Source organism: Acinonyx jubatus, chromosome D3, assembly GCF_027475565.1.
Source record: "Acinonyx jubatus isolate Ajub_Pintada_27869175 chromosome D3, VMU_Ajub_asm_v1.0, whole genome shotgun sequence".
In the NCBI taxonomy this organism is placed as follows: Eukaryota; Metazoa; Chordata; class Mammalia; order Carnivora; family Felidae; genus Acinonyx; species Acinonyx jubatus.
Window position 1 is genome coordinate 47,470,162 of NC_069392.1, and position 22,538 is coordinate 47,492,699.

Consider the following 22,538-nt stretch of genomic DNA (forward strand, 5'->3'; position numbering starts at 1 on the left):
ATCTAGGGGTGTCTGGGTGGCTCAGTCAGTTGAGCATCCAACTTCAGCTCAGGTCATGATCTAACAGTTCGTGATTTTGAGCCCTGCATCAGGCTCACTGCTGTCAGCCCAGAGCCCGCTTCCGATCCGCTGCGCCCGCCCCCTCTCTGCCCCTCCCCTGCTTGTGCACTCTCTCTCTCTCTCTGTCTCCAAAAATAAGTATTTTAAAAAAAGAAAAAGAAAAAATCTGAAGGCACAAAACCACAAATGCCCTTCCAGGGGTATTTGTTCGAGCTGCAACTTTTACTTCTCTTGTGACATGATGCCTTGATCTCACTACCTGGATAAACTGCACCCAAAAAGGTCCTCTGGAAAGAATGCTAAATATCAAGGGTTCATTTCCCTAAAATCTTTCTCCTAGAAAACCCAGCCAATACCAGTAACCAGTTTCCAGCACCTTCCTTTGATGAGTCCAGCAAAGGGCAGAATTATCCAAACACCAACTTAAAAAATTTTGGCTCATTGGGGCGCCAGGGTGGCTCAGTGGGTTGAGTGTCCGACTTTGGCTCAGGTCATGATCTCGCTGCTTGTGGGTTTGAGCCCCACATCGGGCTCTGTGCTGACAGCTCAGAGCCTGGAGCCTGCCTCAGATTCTGTTTGTCTGTCTCTCTCTCTGCCCCTCCTCTGCTCATGCTCTCTCTCTCAAAAATAAACATTAAAAAAAATTTTTTTTTTTAAATTTGGCTTATTCCTGATAATGGAACTCTCTTTACTGATAAGACCTTCAAGGAAGGCCTTAGGGGTTAGGAGGAAGATACCTGCGGATGCTTCAGCACCCCAGGACTGTGCTAGGTGTGGTACACATTCCCCTTGCTAGTATTATCGCTGCCTCACAGGTGAAATGTAGTTAAGAGATTAAAAGTAACCTGTTTCAGGCCTCAGACAAACTGTAACAATGCACTGGGTCCGGTATGCCGGGGCTAAATTCTGGGATAGGATTGCCAAGTGTGATGTGTCCTAACTCCCCATCGCCCTCGGTGTGGTCCAACCAACCACTTCATTCCTTTCTTTGCACCCCAGGGTTAAACCGAACTGACTTGGGATTTCCAAAGATGTTCTAAAACTTTTGTATGAGCTGATCCCTCTGCCTGGACTATTCTTCCCAGGCTGGGCCCCTTCATGCCCTAAGGTTTCTTTTCCTAAAGGCCACACCTAAGCAGCCCCACTCTCCCAAAATAACCTGTCAGGTCCCTGTGTTTCCATTTTCTGCAGAATACTTACTACTATATGACATTTCCTTGTTGTTACCTATTTCCCTGTTTTGTTCCTCTCATTCATTTCCCCCCCTCCTGCCCCCCAGTGTAAACTCCAGAAGGGCCTGGACCTTGCCAGGCTGGGGGACAGCACACTTCCAGGGCATACGCAGGACTTGCTGTGAGAGTTTAAAGAAGAGTGATGGAGAGATATGCAAATTATTTAGATCTCTCTAAGCCCCCATCCCCAGGGTGCAGCCCTCAGGTTACACAATCCTGCAGGCAGGGGACCCATCTTTACCAGCATTTACTTCTGGGTGGGGAAAAAGAAAATACAAAAATGCATAAAAAACTTGTAAGAGACCAGCAAGGGAACAATCCTGCCTTGACATTTCTGGGTACCCAGGAAGGAAGGAAATGGGGTCTCGAATGTACAACAAACCTCCCTGGGCCTCAATTCACGAGCTTCAGGAGATCTAGGGGCTTCCTTCCAGCTCTGTGAGGCTGTGGTCTACATTGGTGTTCCACACAGCAAACAGCAGGACACGCATCACAATGGAGATGCAGGATTATTTCAGGTGGTACCGGGATGACTATTTTGTTTCTAAATACTTACAAGTGTGTTTTAGGAAGTACAGTATTAGAAAATATAGATAGCACATCAAACCTGTGATTTCCTGGGCGACTATCACTCGGGATGAGTGTAAAATAGTCAACAGAAAAATACTAGGTAAATATGAGTACTGGCGAAATGAGAAAAAGGTCAGGACAATGGTGCAGAGTAAAGTCTGAAAAGGGATGCCTGCTTTCCTACTGTCTCCCTCAAGACATCCAGAAACATGTTGGAAAGGAGACACGGGATAAAGGCTTGGTAAATGGGGAAGAGTATGCGTGAGGAAAGCTGATGGGCAGGGGGCTGAAGAATTGGTATATTCAATCCAAACCACCATGCACGCATGGGGATCTTTCCCAACAACTTTCAAACAGCAGAATTTACAACTGCCAGTTTTCCTAGGCTTTAAAGCAACGTATTTTCTGTACAAAGCAGCAATGAGTAAACAGCAGAGCCCAGAATGCTAATGTTTTAACCCCTTAATCTCCAAAGTACCTTTCTCCCTCTTTCTTTTAAAGTCCCTGCTGAGAACACTGTTGTCAGCACCTCTAAGAGCCACAGTTTCTCCTTCTAGGCTCTTTAGGTTCTCTGCAACGCCCAGGAGGGGCCAAATAGGAATACAAAGAACACGTGCTCAGCTGACTGCCCTGCACAGTGAGCTGCAAGGCAAGGGTCAAGGGCAGGTCTGCCCTCTCCTCCATCCCTCCCTCAAAGTAGAAAAGAAAAAAAACCAGCTTCTGTTGAAATGTTAACTACAGAAGTGTTGGGGGGAGGGGGGGGCGGTGCGGAGGAGGGAATACTTACAGAGAGAAGAAAAAAGCTGCAATTAGATGCCTTATTGCTTTAAAGTTCAAATTCCAGGTCAGTGGTTGAATTTTTCTGTTGTGTACAAAAGTATTCAAACCAAAACAAAGCTATTATTAGGGTTCTATCAAGATCTTCAAAAAGGAGAGACTGAAAAACAAATTTTTTACGTGTACGTGGAAGAGGATTACTGCAAGCCAACAAATAAATACATAAATGGAGGGGAGGGAGAGATGAACAGGTGCAGCACAGGATTTTTAGGGCCATGAGGCTACTCTGTGTGATACCACAAGAGTGGATACATGTCCTTGGACATTTGCCAAAACCCATAGAATGTGCACAAGTGTAAACCGTGGGGTTTGGGTGCTAAGAAGGTACCGCTGCAGGGTCATCAATTGTCACAATGCATCACTGTGATACAGGAGACTGACAGTCGGGGAGGCTACGCTTCTTGGGGACAGGGTGTATCTATGGGCACTTTCTGGATTTTCTGCTTAATTTTGCTGGGAACCTAAAACGGCTCTAGTAAATAAAGCTCAATAATTAAGAAAAATAAGTTTAAAAATTACACTGCTGGCAAATAATAGTAATTCTCCCCCCGCCCCTCAGAAAAAGCCAGCAAATAAAGTCTTTTCCTTTGGCCACCTACTTTATTCAGGCCCAACTCAGACCGGAGTCTAAAACTTGTCTGTCTCTGCATACGTGCACAGTACTTAAAATCAGTTAAAGTGATGCTAAGGAGAGCCTATGTGAATTCCGAGAAACTCGAGACCCAGCACACTGGCCGTACAGAATGCAACTCCTACAGTGCCTCCCTGGTCTGCGAAACATTTTCATACAGCGTTCCTATTTTGTGAAGCTTTCCTTTCAATAAAATGGGGCTCTATCTTGAACTTGATCCTCCACTTTATCAATTACTCCATTCAAATACAAAGGATAAAGGATGTCCAAGTTCTCCTCCTAAAGGGGAAGTGAGTGAGGACTGCCCTTTAGGTGGAAAGCTGGAACCCTTAACTCACCAGGAATCCACACCCCCCAGGGAGCACACTGCAGGAGGAGGGGGCTCTAAGGGCTGGGGGCGGGGGAGCGGAGGGAGGCTACAGTTCCCCAGCAGTCTTCCCTAGGTCAGTCACTTCTGTCAGGGATTTTAGAAAAGCACATGGAAGTATTAGCAAAACAACTGAAAGGCAGCCAGCCCCTCCACCCATCCTGCGGATCCTGGATCCTGCCACCCCGTCATTCGTCTTGCCCTCTGTGGACTCCTTCCCATCAGCATGTAAACATGTTTGGGTCTCTCCCATCTTAAAAACATGCAAAATCTGAAGTCCACCAGCAGATCTCCAGCCCTGACTCTCCCGCTCCCCCCCCTCTCCTGGACAGTCAGACCTGAAAGCAGGGGCTGTTTCCCTCCCCTGGCCTCTCACCCGCCCTCCCATCACTCCAGCAGGGCTTCTGCTCACCACCCATAAAACTGCTCTGCAGAGACAGCCTCCCTGTAGAGAAGCCAGAGCCCCATCGTACTTGAAATCACAGCTACACTAACAAAGTCACCGGCTCCCTTGGCTCCTGATACAGCCTTGTGGCTCTATGCCAGCAACCCATTCCTTCTCTGCTCTGCCGGTGAATATTTGACTGTCTTGAGGCTCTTGTCTCTTGTCCCACTAGATTTCTTTTTAAGCAAAACAACCCACCCCAATGGCTTCAATTATCATCTATAAACTGACGAACTTCGAAGTTTTGCCCCCCGGCCTAGACTTTTGCCAGATCTGGTACCTACCCACTTATCCAACATTTCCATGAACCTCTCAAACTCAACATCTCCAAAGCAGAACTCACCCTATTCCCCAGGGCTCCCCCTGCTGTGGGCCCTCTTCCGATATAGCACCACTGGTAGCCTGGTCCATTACCGGAACTCCTTCTGTCCCCTGGCCCTCCTTCAGTCTCCATGCCCTGTGGATTCTACCTCTCAAATATCATCTACTGCTTCTCTCCACCCCCCACTACTACTATTTTAGCTCTTAGGCACCATCTCCTCTGTCCACCCTTGTTCTATTTCCTCTGCAATCCATGCTCCACATCTCGATTGAAGAGAACTTGTTAAAAAAAAAAAAAAAAAAAAAAAGTTGGACCCTGTCCTCCTTTGCGTAAAACCCTTCCATAATTGCCCAGGCCATAAGATGAGGTCTGAAACCTTTAACACGGCCCAGACACATAAGGTCCTTGCCAAGAACACTTCAGCTTTCTCTCTCACCCCTCCCCATCTCAAAGCCGTCTATGGTCAAAGCCCATAGATTTCCTTTCAGTCCTAGAATATTCTGGAATGTTCCATGCTCTTTCCTACCTCAAGGCCTTTGCGAAGCACTTTCCTCTCTACCATGTCTCTCCTTCCCTTCTCTGTTCTCTCTGTGCCCCCCTTGAAGTGAAAACAAAGAGTAAAGCCCAAAGAAGAACCAAAAGTAACAGACCAGTGGAAAAACAGTACTAAGAAGAAGTTAAAACAGACAGGTAGGTTTGTATCTTTTTATTAACTGTACTTGATCCTCTAAGATCATTCTTTAAATTTGAAAGAAAATAAAACCCAAGGAGGTTGTACCTAAAACCGGAATAGATAAAAATTCCCAAATGATATTAAATAACCTTGAGAGGGCTGATTTTATATTCTGTAGCTGAGAACACTCAAAAAAAGCATCTGGAGCCCATGAGCAAATCTTATAAAAGTAAAATCGGGCTAACAACAATGATCGTTGGTATTTCCTAATACAGTATATGACACATTCTAATATTAATAGAATTACCACTAGGAAAGCAAAAAGAGAGTAAATAACCAAAAAACCCAAGGTAGCTGGCCAGACAGACATAGAAGCAGGTGCACGCAACTCTTCTCCCTAAACCCGAACCATAACACTGACTCCCTGAAGTTGCAGTTCCATTGAGAAATTCTCAGCTCGCTACTGTCATCTTTATAATGTGAGCAAATCCCACAGTAGATGACATGATTCTGTGAAATCAACTATGTGCCTTCATAAAAGAGTTTCTCTTATCTGTTATGGGGTTGGAGGTTGAGCCAGGGAGAGGCAGAGGGGACAAGAGAGAGATGGGGAAAGGAAAAAAGGAGAGAAAAGACAAACTGAGTAGGCCAGAAGTACAGAGGTGAAAGATGCGGGTCCAGACCGGAAGCACGGAAGAAGAGGCCAACGTCCAGGTTTGGTGACCTTGGCAAAGTCCATCTCAAAGCTGTCCCTCCCTCGTCCCCACAGAGCACAACGGTGCCAGCTAGACCCACACATCGGTGAGGCCAGCACTGCCTGGCTCATGATTTGGGTGTATGTGATTCCCGTAATGTGCTAAGAAGTCAATACAAGAGGGCAAATCAAATTTGGAACGTAGCAAAAGAACGTGACTTAACCTTCAGGGGCACTGTCTTAGCTATCTGATCCTCAGAGCACAGTGGGAGGCACACAGTAGGTGTGCAACAAATGTTTAAGGAAAGGTGGTTTTTTAATGTGCTATTGGAGGAACTTTCTGTTTCTAACCTTCACAGCTAAAGAATTTGTCTTCATTTTTTCAAATGAAGGTGAAACATTTAAATCCTTTCTGCTCAAAGCTAAGAGGGCAAAGATTATCAATTAACCTTAAAATGTTAGCATAAAATATTTTTATTCATTTCTATGAATATTTTTGAGTACATAGAACATGCCAACCACTGTACCAGGCATTGGGAATAAAGCAGGGAGCAAATGAGACAATGTTCCAGGAAAGGACCTTATTTAAAGAGTACAACAAACAAAAAAATCATGAAAATATTAACTCTCACTCTTAAAAATATTCAGCCATTATTTTTTGCAGCTACTCTGCATACGGCAAATAAAAGATAAAATAACCCAAAACTAATTAGAAAATTTCAAACGCAGGTTGAAATACATTAAGTCAGATATAGGACTTTATACATCACATTAGGTTGGATACCGTAAAAAGATATATCCACACATCCTTAAAATATAAATCCCCAAAGCAGAAATGGCAACAGGCACTATCCCTACACCAAGGTATGTCTAAACAGCCCAACCCGATGTTGGATTTCACATCAAGGAGAAATGAAGGCTCTAAAACAAAATTTCCCTCGATGCATTTAAACTGCAATCTAATTTGCAAACATCTGATTTGTAAAAATTTGATTTGCAGGTATTTTTGCAAGGGTGCAATCACAGGAAGGAGAGAGAAGGGATTCCAAGGGTCACCTGACCAGGGGTTCCTGCAATAGCTGTCTTATTAGGAAGGGCTTCTCGTAAATTGGTTTAGGTGAGTTAGCTGATTAACGGCCAGTGAGGTTAGGATACGGTTTAGTTTAACCAGCAGCTGGGCCAGCTCATCTCTCGTTCTCAGGTGCTAATCCCAGGATTCTTCAGCACCACAAGTATGGACTAAGGGTTTCACAGGCAAGTGCCCACTTGTGTTAATATTTTCTTTTGAAATATTAGTGATACCTTAGGTGCTTTCCTTTGCAGGATGGGGAGAAAAGCAGATTTTCCGACAGACCTATTCTGAGAGGCAGTCTGGGGGAGTGTGTAGCCCGGGGAAGAGAGACCTCAGTCCCTCAGCAGCTGATGCCGCACTGGGTGACATGGGAGAGCCATGTCCAGCGTCAGTATGAACCGAGTAAAGTCTGAAGCAATCATGTCATAAAGGTTACAGCAAGTGAGGAGAAGGGGCTTTGTCCACCAGGAAAGAGATTCTGAGCCTATAAATCAGGACTGGGGCACCTGGGTAGCTAGGGACTTCAGCTCAGGTCATGATCTCGCGGTTTGTGGGTTTGAGCCTGCGTTCAGCTCTGCGCTGACAGCTCAGAGCCTGGACCCTGCTTTGGATTCTGTATTTCCTTCTCTACCTGCCTCCCATGCTCATGCACTCTCTCTCTATCTCTGTCTCTCTGTCTCAAAATAAATAAAAAACATTTTTAAAAATAAATAAATCAGGACTAATGCCTGACTCGAGACCAGAGTCTGCCGTTCAATCTCCCTGGGCCTCCATTTCCTCATCCTACCTAATAGGCTAAGGTGGTCAGAGGCGTTATCCACTCTGAGTTCTTAGGAAATGGACCATGCTAACACCTGTGCTATAGTTCATTGTCCTTCCCCTGACAGTTCACTAGGGAAACTTGAAGTCTGATGTGGCTCATCCAACAGTGAGTTTGTTTTTTTTTTTTTAGTTTTAACGTTTATTTATTTTTGAGACAGAGAGAGACAGAGCATGAACAGGGGAGGGGCAGAGAGAGAGGGAGACACAGAATCCGAAACAGGTTCCAGGCTCTGAGGGGTCAGCACAGAGCCCGACGCGGGGCTCGAACTCATGGACCGTGAGATCATGACCTGAGCCGAAGTCGGATGCTTAACGGACCGAGCCACCCAGGCGCCCCAACAGTGAGCATCTTTATCTGGAAGTGTGGGCGCGGCCAGTCACAGCTCCATCTGCCCTGGGTTCACGCAGAGCCGCACCTGCAATTAGGTTCGCACAAGTGCCCAGTATGTGTGGCCTGCTTCTGTATGGGAGCAACCCAGCTGATGGGGGGCAGGGGACCCATCAGAGGGAGACAGTAGCTGCCCAGTCACTTCAGTTTATATTCATGATAGTTTCGTTAGTTTTGATGTCACTCCCACTTGAAGGTCAAGTCCATGAAAAATGAGACCAACCTTCTGTCTTGCTCTTTACTGGGTTGTCCGTGATCAGCACATACTAGGTGCTCCGTAAATATGTGCTGAATAAATGGACGAGTGAGACGCTTGGAATGCAGTCCTGGGTTTGCCATTTACTGCCTGTCTTTCCTGGGGCAGGCCATGAATCTCTCTAGCTATACCACCGTCATGAGGATTAGATGGGATAATGTGCACTGAGTAACTGTGTATTTACAGTAACATGCTTTTCATATACATTAGCTGTTCAAACGTGGCGACAAATTCTTCAGGAATGAGAGGTCTGGCCTGATAGTAAGCAATGCTCTGAAGGCTAATTATCTAACACATACTTCATGATGTGGACAGTATTTACTGACTTCATTCCTAAACTAAATTCAGAGTAAAATGTGAATTATTTCATGATTTATGTCAGTTGAGCAAGGATTTTATTTGTCAAGCAGGAAAAGAGAGTTAAGAGAATGACATAATCTCTCTCAAATTAGCACTTTAACACAAAGAGTGCCACTGTTCTATGTAATACGTTGCCAGAAAGTTTCATATTCTTTATTGCATCTGGAGGAGATATTTTCTGGTTGTCAAGCGGCCATGAGAACGTTTTTTAAGCTATTAAAAAAAAAAAACAACCCTGCAATTTATCATCTGGTCATATGTATTATTTTCAATGATACAAGTTTAAAAGATCCTAGTTATATACTCTTTTTTAAAAAAACATTTAATGCAGCATTTAAAAATTTTATTTATTTACTTATTTTGAAAGAGAGAGAGAGCAGGAGCAGGGGAGGCAGAGAGTGGGAGAGAGTCCCAAGCAGGCTCCCTATTGTCAGCTCACAGTCCCATGTGGGTCTCGAACTCACATACTGTGAGATCATGACCTGAGCTGAAATCAAGAGTCAGATGCTCAACTGAATGAGCCACTCAGGCGCCGCCTAGTTATATATTCTAGAGAATTACGATACTCGTTTATCCAAACAAACTTAGAATATGCTTTACTGGTGTGAAAATTATAAATAAAAAGAGATCAGTTTCAGGGCATCTGGGTGGCTCAGTCAGTTGAGCGTCGGACCCTTGATTTCAGTTCAGGTTATGATCTCATAGTCGCGGGACTGAGCCCCAAGTCAGATTCCATGCTGGGCACGGAGCCTACTTAAGATTCTCTCTGTCTCTCCCTGTCTTTCTCTCTTTCTGTGCCCCTCTGCCCTGCTCATGCGTGCTCTCTCTCTAAAAATAAAATAAACCTCTCAAAGAGATCAGTTTCTGGGACTCCTGGGTGGCTCAGTTGGTTAAGCATCCAACTTCGGTTCAGGTCATGATCACAGAGTTTGTGGGGTCGAGCCCCACGTCAGGCTCTGTGCTGATAGCCCAGAGCCTGGAGCCTGCTTCAGATTCTGTGTCTCCCTCTCTCTCTGCACCTCCCCCACTGCTGTTGTCTTTCTCTCTCTCTCTCTCTCTTTCAAAAATAAACATTTAAAAAAACTTAAAAAAAAAAGATCAGTTTCTATAAATTCAATGCTTATAATTAGGAAAAATCAAATGGTGCAAATGGTGTATTTTTTAATGAGATGGATAACTGTATTCAATACAGAAGACATATTGCCAATACTTACAACTCATTTCAACTTTTCTGTTTAAAACCTACTTGAAAGTTAGTCCAAAATTAATCCTTTAGACATATTATACAAAGTATATTTAAATTATCTTCTTCATGATATAAATGAAAAGAGAATAAAAGATTGAAAGTTTAATTTTATGTTTACATTTTAGTGAGTTACACACTGGCTCAAACAGGGATATCTAGAATTTAGTATCTATCTCTCCTTGAACTTTATAGTTTTCATGATTCATTTTTATGATTTTGATGATCATTATTTTATTCCTAGCACAGATGTGGGTTCTCCAACTGGGTTTTTTGCGTGTTTGCATCCTTTCACCTGTGTTTATAAATACTTTGTGATTTTTTTTTTGGATCCTCTGTCTTAGCTTTAAAAGAGAATATTGAGGGGGCACCTAGCGGACTCAGTTGGTAGGGCATGTGACTCCTGACCCTCAGGTTGTAAGTTCAAGCCCCACAATGGGCATAGAGATTACTTAAAAAATGAAATCTTCAAAAAATTAAAAATTAAGAGAATATCGAGGATCAGCTGTAAATTATTGCCATCCTTCTACTTTTCCAATAATCTCTAACCAACAGAATTTTTTTAAACAAAGTTATCAGTTATTGAGTACATACCATGGGCTTTTACTACTCACAACAGTATTACCCCTCTAACAGTTGAGAAACTAAGTAACTTTCCCAAGGCCATTCAGGATAGTTATTCTCCTAACTCTAACTTGGTCTATTCTTTGGTAAGTCTAATTGGAACTGATAGAGAATGTCAGTTCTGCCCCAAACTTCCTGTAAGACTGCAGGTTCCTTAGCCCTTCCCTTCCCTTCCCTTTTTTTTTCCTTTTTCTGTGTCCCATTCTTGTTTTCCTTTTTGCTCCTGGGTCACCTAAGTGTCCTTTATCCCTCATGTTATCTGTTGTCACCAACAAAAGGGCCACATGTCAGCGGGCTGTCACTTCCCTGCGATCTTCTTGCAGTAAGAAGTCAGGTGACCCCAGGCTGACAGAACCCGTCTCCCTCGCCTGTTCCAGCCCGGCAAGAACTGCCTGCCAAGAGCAGCAGCGAGGGAAAAGCCTCTGCAGGAACGCCTGTCATCCTGTGCCAAGAGGTAAACCCTTGCTCCATAAAGCGCCTTAGTATTATTAAACATTTTCTATTTGTCAGGCCCTTTATAGTCATTTTTATTGGTTCTTTTTACTAGTCATAACTCTGCATCAGAACTGGGCTCACTTTTTCTTTTAATTAAGTGCTCCGAGTGAAGTGGGAAAGACTGAAGGCCTTGGGGGGCAAGTCAACCTCCACAGAGAACAGTGAAGGAGGTCACAGAGCCCGCGCCCTGGCCCCAGTGAGCGTCAGACCTGATGAGCAGCCGCCGGCCCTCCACCGCTGCACAAAGGGCTCCTCGGAAGACCCCCAAGTCAATCATTCAACTACAGCTTTCGGCCACTGTCATCTAGAGAGTGTGCTGACATTTGGAAGACGGAGCCATTCTATTTCACCCTAATCCAGAATGTTCCTTTTTATTTTCCTGCAACTCCAAAAGCACAAAATCACATTAAGATTCTTTTAGTTTTCAGGGGCGCCCAGGTGGCTCAGTCAGTTAAGCGTCCGACTTCGGCTCAGGTCATGATCTCACTGCTGGTGAGTTCGAGCCCCGCGTTGGGCTCTTTGCTGACAGCTCAGAGCCTGGAGCCTACTGGGGATTCTCTGTGTCACTCTCTCTCTGCCCTTCCCCTGCTCATACTCTCTCTCTGTCTCTCAAAAATATAAACAAACATTAAAAAAATTAAGGCTAAAAAAGTACCATTGTAGAAGAGGCCTATACCTAGAGTTGGAAACAGAACTTTAACTTTGCTCCTCTGTTGGGAGGTGAACTTGAGAAACTGCCTAAGTTCTCTGAGGGTTTCTCTTATTTCCAGAATGGGCACAATGACCACTCCTATCCTCTCCTGTCAGCTTGCACGTGTACACAGAGAATCACAGGACATAACCCACAACTGGGGTTTATTCTTCATGTTCCTTGTCTACCTCCTCCACAAGACTACGAGTCCTCCAAATACAAGGACTTTATCTGTGTCCCCACCATCTATCTAACCCTGTACCCACTCGACACTGTACCCACTCGAAGCCGTATACAGCTTCCTTAGAACGAAGTGCCCTTCGCAAACAGTAAAGCACAATTCACGTGCACCTTAGTATAACGCTATTCACAGTGTGGTCCCACAGTCCCCGAGATGTGAAAGAAATAATGCCGGGCACCAAAGGAGCCAGGCTTCTAGTGACAGCAAAAGTTGTCATTAAAAGCAAACTGTGGCAAAGTATCAGTTCTGAATTTCTTTGGGTTACTGCTGGAATACTCAACCTTAAAATACATGCTTGAACAACTGGGTGAACACTTGGAGGGGCTGATGCGTGGCAAAACGTGGCACCTTTCCTTCGTGCTGGGACATCTAAAATTTAGCCATGTACGAAGGCTTTCACAAGAGGTCTCAATGTGATAGCAAAGAAAAGGCTTACATTTTGACAAGATTTTATTTTCTCCAAGTTTTCATATTCTCCTTATACATTTTTAAGATTTAAATGTTCACGCTTTCAGTTTGGTTAGGCCACCTTCAGTCCCACTTCTTAGACAGTAAGACACACGATTTACTCTCCAGGGTTTACTTGTGAATAGTCATTAAGGCAAGACCCTCTTCCTCATCAACTAGTCCTCCTTTTGACTTTACCTAGGTATTGCCTTTCTAGTTCTCCAGTATCTTCTCTTAACTATTTCTGAGTTATTCCTTACCTCCAAATTCCCACCTTGCAAACAATAAGTGCTCAATAAATGCTTTTATAAATAAATTTGATTTTGAGAGTTTTTTCTGTATAGCATGCTCCCTCACCTTGACTTTTCTCTTCTTAGATCATTCATATCCCCACAGGTGGTTCCAAACCTTATCACTTGAGATGACAGTTAAACAGAGGGAAAGGATCTATGATCTCATGATCCTCTTTGTAAGTGTAAAAAAAAAAAAAAGAAAAAAAGAAAAAAAGCAAGTGGAAAAAGCCTTGAACAGTTGGTAAGAATTTTGGAATCAGCAGACTATGAATTTAAAGCAGAGATTCTGGGGGCGCCTGGGTGGCTCAGTTGGTTAAAGCTTAAAGAAAAGCAGAGGAGAGATCATTTGATCATTTCTCCTTCCCCTAATAAAATGATCCAGAAAACAGTGAAATCACCAGTTTTATGAAGATCCTACCACTAATTATAAAAAACTAACACGTGAATGAACACCGAGTAAGGAAAGGAAAATGAAGCTACCTTACTCAGTTCTGTCATAGTCTTATTATATTTTTATTTGGTTCTGTGTGTTTCTACAGCAATAGGATTTTAAACTGCTACCTCAATCCACTGAAAAATAAACATCCTACAAGTCTTTTTTTTTTTTTCTGGAGTAAAAAACAATGAGATGCTTGTTCACAATAGAAGAAACTATCTAAAATCTATTTAGTTTTGTCAGAGAGAATGTCATAAAACAGAAGCCAACATTTCATACGAGCTGGCTTAATAAAATTAATAGATTAATTGTATGTATTAATTAACAGAATTAATATAATTCTAAAAGCCCACAAACTTATCCCTGTAAGGACTATGGTGGCTGAATACTGTGAGTAATTGAAGGGCAAACTAAATTAGGGGTAATGAATCCCTGCATCATCATATCAATCATTTCTATTTTATAAGAGCACTTTGTCAAACTTAAAACAAATCACAAGAGGTCATTATTTGGTCAGCAACACCGCATCAAACCACCAATTACTCTGATTTTGCAGTCTGCTCAAAACATGTATTTGTACACCTCAACTTTAAGTGGAATGTCTACTGATATATAGAATCTCCAAGACAGAAGTCAAGTTTTAGAAAATTATAGTCCAATTATGCATTAAGGAAATGCAAATGCCATAACATAGGAACTAGCCAAATTATAGGCCCTGTTTCTGGAACGCTGAAAGTCATTGCTATAATGACCCTCCTAACACCGTTAAGAACTCCAGTATGATGACCACTCCCAGAATCCCAAACCGTTTTGATAAAATTTAATCTCTTGTAAAAAAGCCCCAGTGAGCACCCCTAGGCCAACTTTTGCAAATCTGATGGAGTCTGGGCATCAATTATGCCCCGCAGAGTGCTCTCTGCTACCCTCTTTAGCGCTTGAAAATTTCCAAGTCTTTTGTAAAGAGAAATGGGAGCAGTCTGCGGAATATACCGACAAGGTGTAGAGATCAATCCCGCCTGGAGCCACAGCAAACGCAAATCTTAAAAGAAAAGCAGAGGAGAGAAAAACAGGCTTTAGGGGTAAAGCATCCACATGGATGTGATGGGTTTTTTGTTTTTAAGTTTTATTTATTTAAGTAATCTCTACACTCCACGTGGGGCTTGAACTCACAACCTCAAGTTCAAGAGTCGCACAGGCTCCTCTGACTGAGCCAGTCAGGCATGCAAGAGGCCACCTGGAGACTTCCTATCTACTAGGAGACCAGAGGAACTGCTACTGGCCGGAGTCCAGGCACGCCCCTGAAGAAGAAACAGCAGAGACCCCACACACAGCACCCCGACAAGCTATTTACAAGAGAAAACTGAAGCCTGAGACTTTAACATCCAGATCAGCAGTTCTTCAAATGTAAGAGATTCTGTGCTAAGGTAATAAAACGATAGTAAATGTTCCTTGAGTGCTCAGGCTTTAGGCACTTTTCGTACAGTAATTCACCTAATACTGGTGACCCTGCAAGGTAGGTGTGACCACCATCCCCACTGACCAAGGAGGAAACTGGAACATAGGGAGACTGGGAGCGGAGTGGACATCTGGTCCGGGGGATCTGGCACTGGCATCTGTTCTTACCTGCTAAGTGACAGGGCTTCTCAAAAGAGGCTGTTACAGTCCCAGAATCTACCAATGGTCGGGGGACCCCATACAGCAAAGCAGAAGCATGAACTCACTGGAAATAGTATTTTGTGCTCTCTGCCTTTTATTTATTTCTGTTTGACTATAACAAGTTCCCTCTTCGTAAATTGGCCTGGGAAAGCACCTAAGGTAGTGATAAGAATCCAATGTTACATCACCTTCCCTTCATTGGCTGGATTTTTCTATTTGAACAGTTGGTAAGAATTTTGGAAATCAATAGACTGGATGTAAACAGAGACTCTGGGGATGCCTGGGTGGCTCACTTGGGTAAGAGCCCAACTCTTGGTTTTGGCTCAGGTCATGATCTCATGGTTTGTGAGTTCAAGCCCTGCATCAGGCTCTGCGCTGACAACTCAGAGCCTGCTTGGGATTCTCTCTCTCTCTCTCTCTCTCTCTCTTTCTCTGCCCCTCCTCTGCTCACACACTCTCTCTCAAAATAAATAAACTTAAAAAAAAATGTTTTAAAAGCAGAGACTCTTGAATCAAACAGGCCTGGATCCAAATCCAGGCATATTACCTATCAGTTGTTAAACCTTAACCAAGTTAGCCAACTAAGGTTAGTTAGACCTTAGTCTCCTCCTTCATAAAATGGAAATAACTCCCTGGGTTGGTCTACTGCCAGTCGGAAGAGCACTGTAAAGCCCTTGGTGCATGTTAGTCATTATTAATTACATTCCACTTCATAACTACAAAATCAGTCAGAGGATGTGGCCTCCTTGGTCTCCGCAGACTGCAGCCCAACAGAATGAGACCTCCATGGCCAGAGCCCGCCCCTCATTCACTCCTGCCTGGATCATACCCAATCGCTGACCTAGAACATCTAGGAGGCTGGGAACAGCTAGAAGGCTGGGAACACTTCTCACTTCTAAGTTATAGTCCTTCAAACTACATGGGAAAAAACATAGCAAGTTCAAGTATCGTAACTAATCCACAAGCTCAAGAAACGTGCCTTAAACGCTTTTTTCTTTGACTACAATAGCAAAATGGACAATTTTCTCATGGATCAAGTTTATATACAGATTATGTGTATATTTATATCTATATAAATGTATTTATCCATGACCATGCTGTCTATATGGGGGGATGTATTACAAATACCAAATGAATATACATATATATCTATAGTGTATCTACTAGCTTGGTCCCTGACACGTGGTGGAAAGCACCCAAAAGAGATGGGTGCTATAAATAATAGTTCCCTTTTCCTTGGATTGAGAGGAAAGATTGGTGCCGAATGGTGAGGCACCTGACTGAGCTGGAGACACAGAGTAAAACTAGAAAATAATGATTAAAAGCTTCCAAACTAATCCTGACATTCCAATTTGTGACATTACTCACAAAGGAAGCGCCATTTATCTCTGCCATCCTTGAGCACTCCTTTCTGAATTCCTCTCCTCTTTTCCTAGAAGCCTACAACCTAACACTCTCTTAAATCTGTCAGCCCTTTCAGGTAGCAGGTACCTCCTTCCTCCCAGATGGGATCAAAACGCCCATCTTCCAGGGTTCACTGCCAGGAGATCAGGGGAAAGCAGGAATTCAAGGTGTGAATGAGGCTGGATCCTCCCAGGAAAGGTTTGCAAGATAAAGGGGATTTTCAAATGTCTACCTTGGGGCAGGCCGGGGCAGAAGGGTGGGAGGCACAGAACCCATCTGGTGATGTGGGAATCCTCTCCTTCAAGGTCTCCCCAAGTCCCTCAGCTTTCCAGGGTTATACACATGAACTCAAACAACTTGGGAGCCCTCTGCCATCCTCACACTTCTCCCCCAGTATGAGGAGTATGCTTTAGGACTTCCCTGCCACCCCCCCCCCCGGCCCCCCGCCCCATATGAAACACAACCAAACTCACTGCCTGGACAGCCAGTAGGAGCCCAATTGTTTGTAGTCACTAAACAGGAATCACAGATCTCAGAATACAGTGGGTTTCCAGAAGAAGGAAGTTCCCACTGCGGTTCCCAAAGCAGAGCAAACTGCTGTGACAAAAACTCCCGATGAGAGTTCAGGTGCTCTGGACTGTTTACAGTCCTGTAAGAGATCTCCCACTTTGTTGTTCTTGAAAATTCGGTTATCCCAGGCTTGGACCGAGTTTAGGATAGGATATAAGTAAAAAACAAATAAGTAAAATTAAATTAAATTAAACTAAACTAAATTAAATTAAAAACATGGCTCCGTCAGGTTGTTAAACTCCAAGCTGACAGGAAGTCTGACTGTAAAGGAAGTTGACCAGAAGGACGGGAGAATTGCTGAAAACCTAAAACGTGTCTAATTAGGTTTGGTCTTCTGTAGTACAGTGGATACACTGTGGTCTGCTGTCTAGTTTAAAGCCATGGGTGGTAGGAAATACAGCCCTTGCTGTGATGAGGGATCTCAACTGGCTTAAACACTCTGTTTCTAGATTATGCTCATTCCCTGTTCTAAAAACTCAACACCATTCACAGCCCATCGTCTCTTGAGGAATAGCAGGCAAAGAGAAAATTTTACAAATCTGAAAAATTTAGAGTCTAAAATTTTACGGAACCTAAAATTTAAAAGTTCATCTGCTTCCACCGTGGTGTCCATGTCTCAAGCAATCACTCCAGTTTGAAGCCCACTAGCTTGCCCACCCGCCACGGAGGACTGAGGGCAAAGGCCAAATCCTGCTCCTGGAGGTAGCACTTAGCAGGTAAAAGGAGGTTCTTGAACTGAATTCAGGGTCTTTGGAACACCACTAGTGGTGCCTAAAAAAGTTTGCGCATGCAATGTTTCAAATCTGAAATCTACGTTTTCTCTCAGTTTAGTTTATCAAGGTCAGTTGATACACCCTTCTGGACCAACTAATTTCCTCCACCTTCACCCTATCTAAATTCTCCAGAGAAGTCTTTAGAAAGGCATCCTGATTAACTAGTATAATACAGTGAAGGATCAATCAAGAGAGGTAAAAATAGGCTCAACAAATAAAGTTCTAGCATGTGACAAACCCACAGATTGCCAGCCTATAGGTTTGTTCCCAAGATTTGCAACACAGGGGAACCACGTCTCAATTCCTGCATTAATTCTGCTTTTGAAATGGCAGCTAAGATGCCACAAGGTAACCTGAAACTTAACTTTCTATTAAATAATTGGAGTTTTGACTGGCCTGGGCCAAGGCAGAGCCAGCTTTAAACAGTCTCACATACAACAAGCAGTCCTATTAGAAAAAGGGACTCTTACCTGCAGTGACAAGAGGGTGGCCTGTTAGGTAACATTTGTTTGGGGAGCCAGATTCTAAAATCAAGATGATTCAAGGATTTAAATTTTTTTTGTTGTTTTTTTTCTAATTTTTTTTTAAATGTGTATTTATTTTTGACAGAGACAGAGACAGAATGCGAGGGGGTTAGGGGCAGAGAGAGAGGGAGACACAGAAGCAGAAGCAGGCTCCAGGCTCTGAGCTGTCAGCACAGAGCCCGACGCGGGGCTCGAACTCACGAGCTGTGAGATCATGACCTGAGCCAAAGTCGGACGCTCAACCGACTGAGCCACGCAGGCGCCCCAAAGGATTTAAGTTTTAAATGAATGGTAACCACTTTCTCATTTGGCAGCAAATACTTCTCTTCCTGTTTCCTGGGTCAGATTTAATAGATAGTGAGCTGACATACATGTGGGTTTACAGCAATTTAGAACACTTCATTTGCATAATGATTGCAATAATAACACGCAAGAGTTAAGAATACAGATTTCTTTCCCAAAATGACTGCTGCAAACCATTAAGTATATCACCTTTTAACTTTCCTTATTTTGATCTGGTTTTAATACTTCATGAGGCCAAAATCTTGCCAATGCAACTACTTGCCAAGCGGAAAATGGATTAATTTATAAAGATTCCTGGTACCAAAGCCAAAATAGTAGGTGCTCAATAACTGCTTCCTGAATGAATGAAAAAAGTTACACACTTAATGTTACTGACATTTACTTTTTCCACCAATCTGAATGGGAGAGCAACTACTCCTATAGTAGAAAAAAGGAAGGCAGCCACAGCTAACATTAAAAATCAGGGAAATATCCTGATTTAAACAAGGCAGTTAATCCTAATAGCTCCAGATAACCATTACAAAAAAGACTTGTTACAGTTGCTCTGGCTGTTAAACCCATGACTCCCTTCACGTTTATTGAAGTTTGATGGATTCTCTCTTTAAAAGAGTAGCCCTCCTAAATTAAAAATAAGACTGGCGATTTTTTCAATAATGCATAAAATGCTTGTGTTTGTTTGTTTTTTCTATTAATCAGACAGATTGAATATCCCTTCTCCCTTCCCACACTAAGCACCTGAATGAAAGCTGGTTTCCCAGTGCTAACAACATCTGACTTCTCAAAGGCAAGGTCAGGAACAACTGCATGTGCCCCACAGACAGGCTGCTCTCCTTTTCCGCTGGGACACTATAAGGTGTGACTGGCTCCTAGTGAAGTCAATGAAACAGACACGGAGGATGTGCACCACCAGCTCCAGACTCTTTCCACTACTCTATTTCCTACTTGCAGAATTCCTGAAAAGTATTTCTAGAAGTAATATGGGTTAAAGTCAAACACGTGCAACTGAAGACACCTTTGTCACAAGCTCACAAAGGTGCCTGAGTATGTCTTTTAGGGAGCTAATGCTCACATCTTTGGTACTGGAGAGAGACACAGTCTATAAAAGCTTTAGCAACAAAACTATGACATTTAGAATATAAACCTTACTATGTTGTGTGCAAATAAAAAAGACTAAAGTTACAAATCTCTATCATCTATCTAAGCAGAGGAACTGTTCTCTGAGGCAGGAAGAATGCTGTATTTTCATGTAAAGAGAACAGCTATGAAAATGTAGGAGGGGCTGTGCTAAACTAAGCCTTTTAAAATGTACCATGTGATCTCCATGAGCACTAAGAAGCCGCACCAGTAAGTGGATCATCTTAGATCACAACAGCTATGCAGGAGGAGGGGAGATGGAAACTACCCTTTGCTTTTACCACAGCCATTCCAGGGAATTAGAGTGAACTTCTTAAAGCAACCATCACAACCGCTACCATAACCCCTCCCCACCCCACAAAACCAACAAAAATCAGGAACTTCACGTGAGTAAAAATCACAAATTCCATGATTGTTAATCCTTGGATGCATTCATTTTTCAATGACCCACTTATGAACACTCTCAAGAAGTAAAAAGAGTAAATGCATTTAAAGTTCTAGGGTCTTGGTTTGTTGAGAAACTTGCAACGTTAGAAGAGAATCAAAGCATCGGGGTGTGAGTATTCTCAAGAAGTCTAGAATAAGATGGTCAACGGTGGAGTTCTTGCAATACCACTTGAGGAGTCTGGCCAATATTAAGGTTAGATAGCCTGTGTTCATAATTAAGTAATAGTGACTGAAGCTGAAGGCATACATTTCCTGAAGATTAATGACCTAACAGCATTTCCTGAAGATTAATGACCAGCCAAGAGGAGGTGACTGCCTAAAGCAGTGCCTTGGGCCACTAACCCCAGCCGGTCATTAATCCCCAGGAAATGCCCTGGACCTCAAGGTTACAGTGATTTTAATAAATACAAGAGGAAAAAGTTTAATATCAGCTTTCTACAGAAACTCAACATTTGTATCATTCTTAGAATGCTCAGACCGCATAAGGTGACTTCTATAGGAATCACTAGAGTTCCCTTAAACTTCTTAATCCTGGTTAAAAACTTACTTTAACCTAAGTGAAAAGCAGGCATGTTAATACGTGAACAACTTTTTGTAGTGTTTTAACTACAAGGAACTCAGCTATAATAATGTTTTGCATAATAACAATCAGCCAACATATGGACACTCAAATCTATTTTTAATTGTAATCTATATTTACGTGACAGTAACTCAAGAAAAATAAATGAATCAGTATTCAGGTTTATAGAACTGATTTATCTCACTCAGTTAAAACAAGACTGTGACAGAGCAACTGCATTCCTTAGACCAAAACAAAACCGACCGGAACAACTCCCTCCTCCCATCTTTTGAATCTTAACTCGATTCTATAGGACACTGATGTCAAGAAACTAGCAGACTGACTCCAGGAGGCAAACTGTTTCATTATTATTCCAAGCAGATATATACTTTAATATTAAACTTTCTCAGGCTTTTCACTCCTCAATTAATCAGGTGCCACTCTAAACCAGGACATTTTAAGGGTCTTACTTTATCAGAAGAATGTGAACATTTATTTTTGCTCTCAAAGAAAAAGCAAACCCAGATTCTCCAAAGAAGAATTCTCCTCTCCGCCCTTACAACTCCATAAAACCACCTCCTGGTCTGTCGGAAATGTACCACGCACATAGAAGTACAGAAAGACACATAGCCGGCAGGTCTTGTGTATTTTAGAGAACTTTGCTGTTTATATTAAATTCATTCGCAGCCCCTTTCTCTGTTGGCCTTGATGATTAGCTGGTAAACCTCTGAAAGGGTCAGACTGTCCAGAACTGGAATTTCCACTTTGGAAAAAGCACAGAGGTACCTGACATCTGTTTCTTGAAGGGCCTGCACTACACCTCCAGACTTACAGTCGAAATTCCTACTTCTGCATGATGGCAGGGAGGTCAGAGTTGTAAAACCTCCAGTGGCTACTCCTGCCTGCAGAATAGAGCACAGTCCCCAAAGACCTCTTGTTTCTGGCTCCCAGAGAAGAGTATTCCAAAGATGAGTACAATTTTAGTAATATGAATATATTCCTCTAGGAAAAATAATAATAAGCATCCGTTCAAGTCCTCAATCTCAACCTGGAATTTGGTACTGCTGAGAATTAACTAATATTAATATTGAAACAGTTCCCTAATCCTTGATGAGGACTCTGAAGTCCAGAGAGGTAAACTGATTTGCCCCAAGGCTCAGCTTCTGGGCTACAACTTCTTAACTTTGGATGTCCTTGCCACACTACTGCGCAGTTTGTCTTAAATAAATATCTATATTCTTAAGTGTTACCTGCCCCCTAGATAGTGAGCCCCATGGAGCTAGGGAGAGGCAGTGAAGTTTGTTGCCTAGGTGCTACCCACTACCGGGCAGAGAGCCTGGCTGGTAGTGCTGATCCCCCTTCCTTCTATTAACAAGTGACTTTATTTTATGGAAAGTGCACCCCAAACATCACTTTACATTCAGCTACCTATTACAGTATAAACTGGCACTGGATTACCAATCTCTCCACTCCCCGCCCACTTACAGGAAGTGGGCTTGGCACGTTTTCTTTTTTCTTTTTTATAACCGTTTTTGTTTTAATCTTTGTAAGCTATGGCGAATATGCAAGAGTATTTTAATGGTTACTTTACTCAAATATATTTTAAGTAATTGCTTCCTTTATATGCGCGGTATTCCTACACCGTGCCATATTAAACTCATGCATTCAATGGAGAGTCAGGCTGCCTCCAACCCTTTTGTTCTGAGAACTTTGAAGTTTTAGCCTTACAGCTCAGCATTGAATGTTAGGGACCTTGGCTTCTCAACATCTTTTAAGGTTAGGCATAAACTTTCCTGAAAAGCACAAGAGTTAAGCTCCTAAGGGTGAAATCAAACCAAATCAAATCTGATTCAGTATATTTAGTACTTTTTAAAACTCCTCCCCGCCCGGACCCAGACCTGCGTTAGCAGGAGTTAGTCCAGAAATGGTACCAAAGAAACATTTCATGCATAGAGTTTGGTTTGGTTAC

General features: G+C 42.9%; 1 protein-coding gene and 1 long non-coding RNA gene across 5 annotated transcripts in view; both read right to left on the reverse strand.

Annotated features, from left to right (window-relative positions):
• The window catches only part of KCTD1 (potassium channel tetramerization domain containing 1), a 186,337-nt gene that overhangs the window by 66,849 nt on the left and 96,950 nt on the right, over positions 1-22,538 (reverse strand). The gene's annotated exons all lie outside the window — the stretch shown is intronic.
• LOC128312459 (uncharacterized) lies at positions 7,837-22,530 on the reverse strand. The gene is made up of 2 exons (XR_008291820.1): positions 9,575-22,530; positions 7,837-9,032 (listed from the first exon to the last, which is right to left on the reverse strand). It is a non-coding gene; the product is annotated as an uncharacterized LOC128312459 (long non-coding RNA).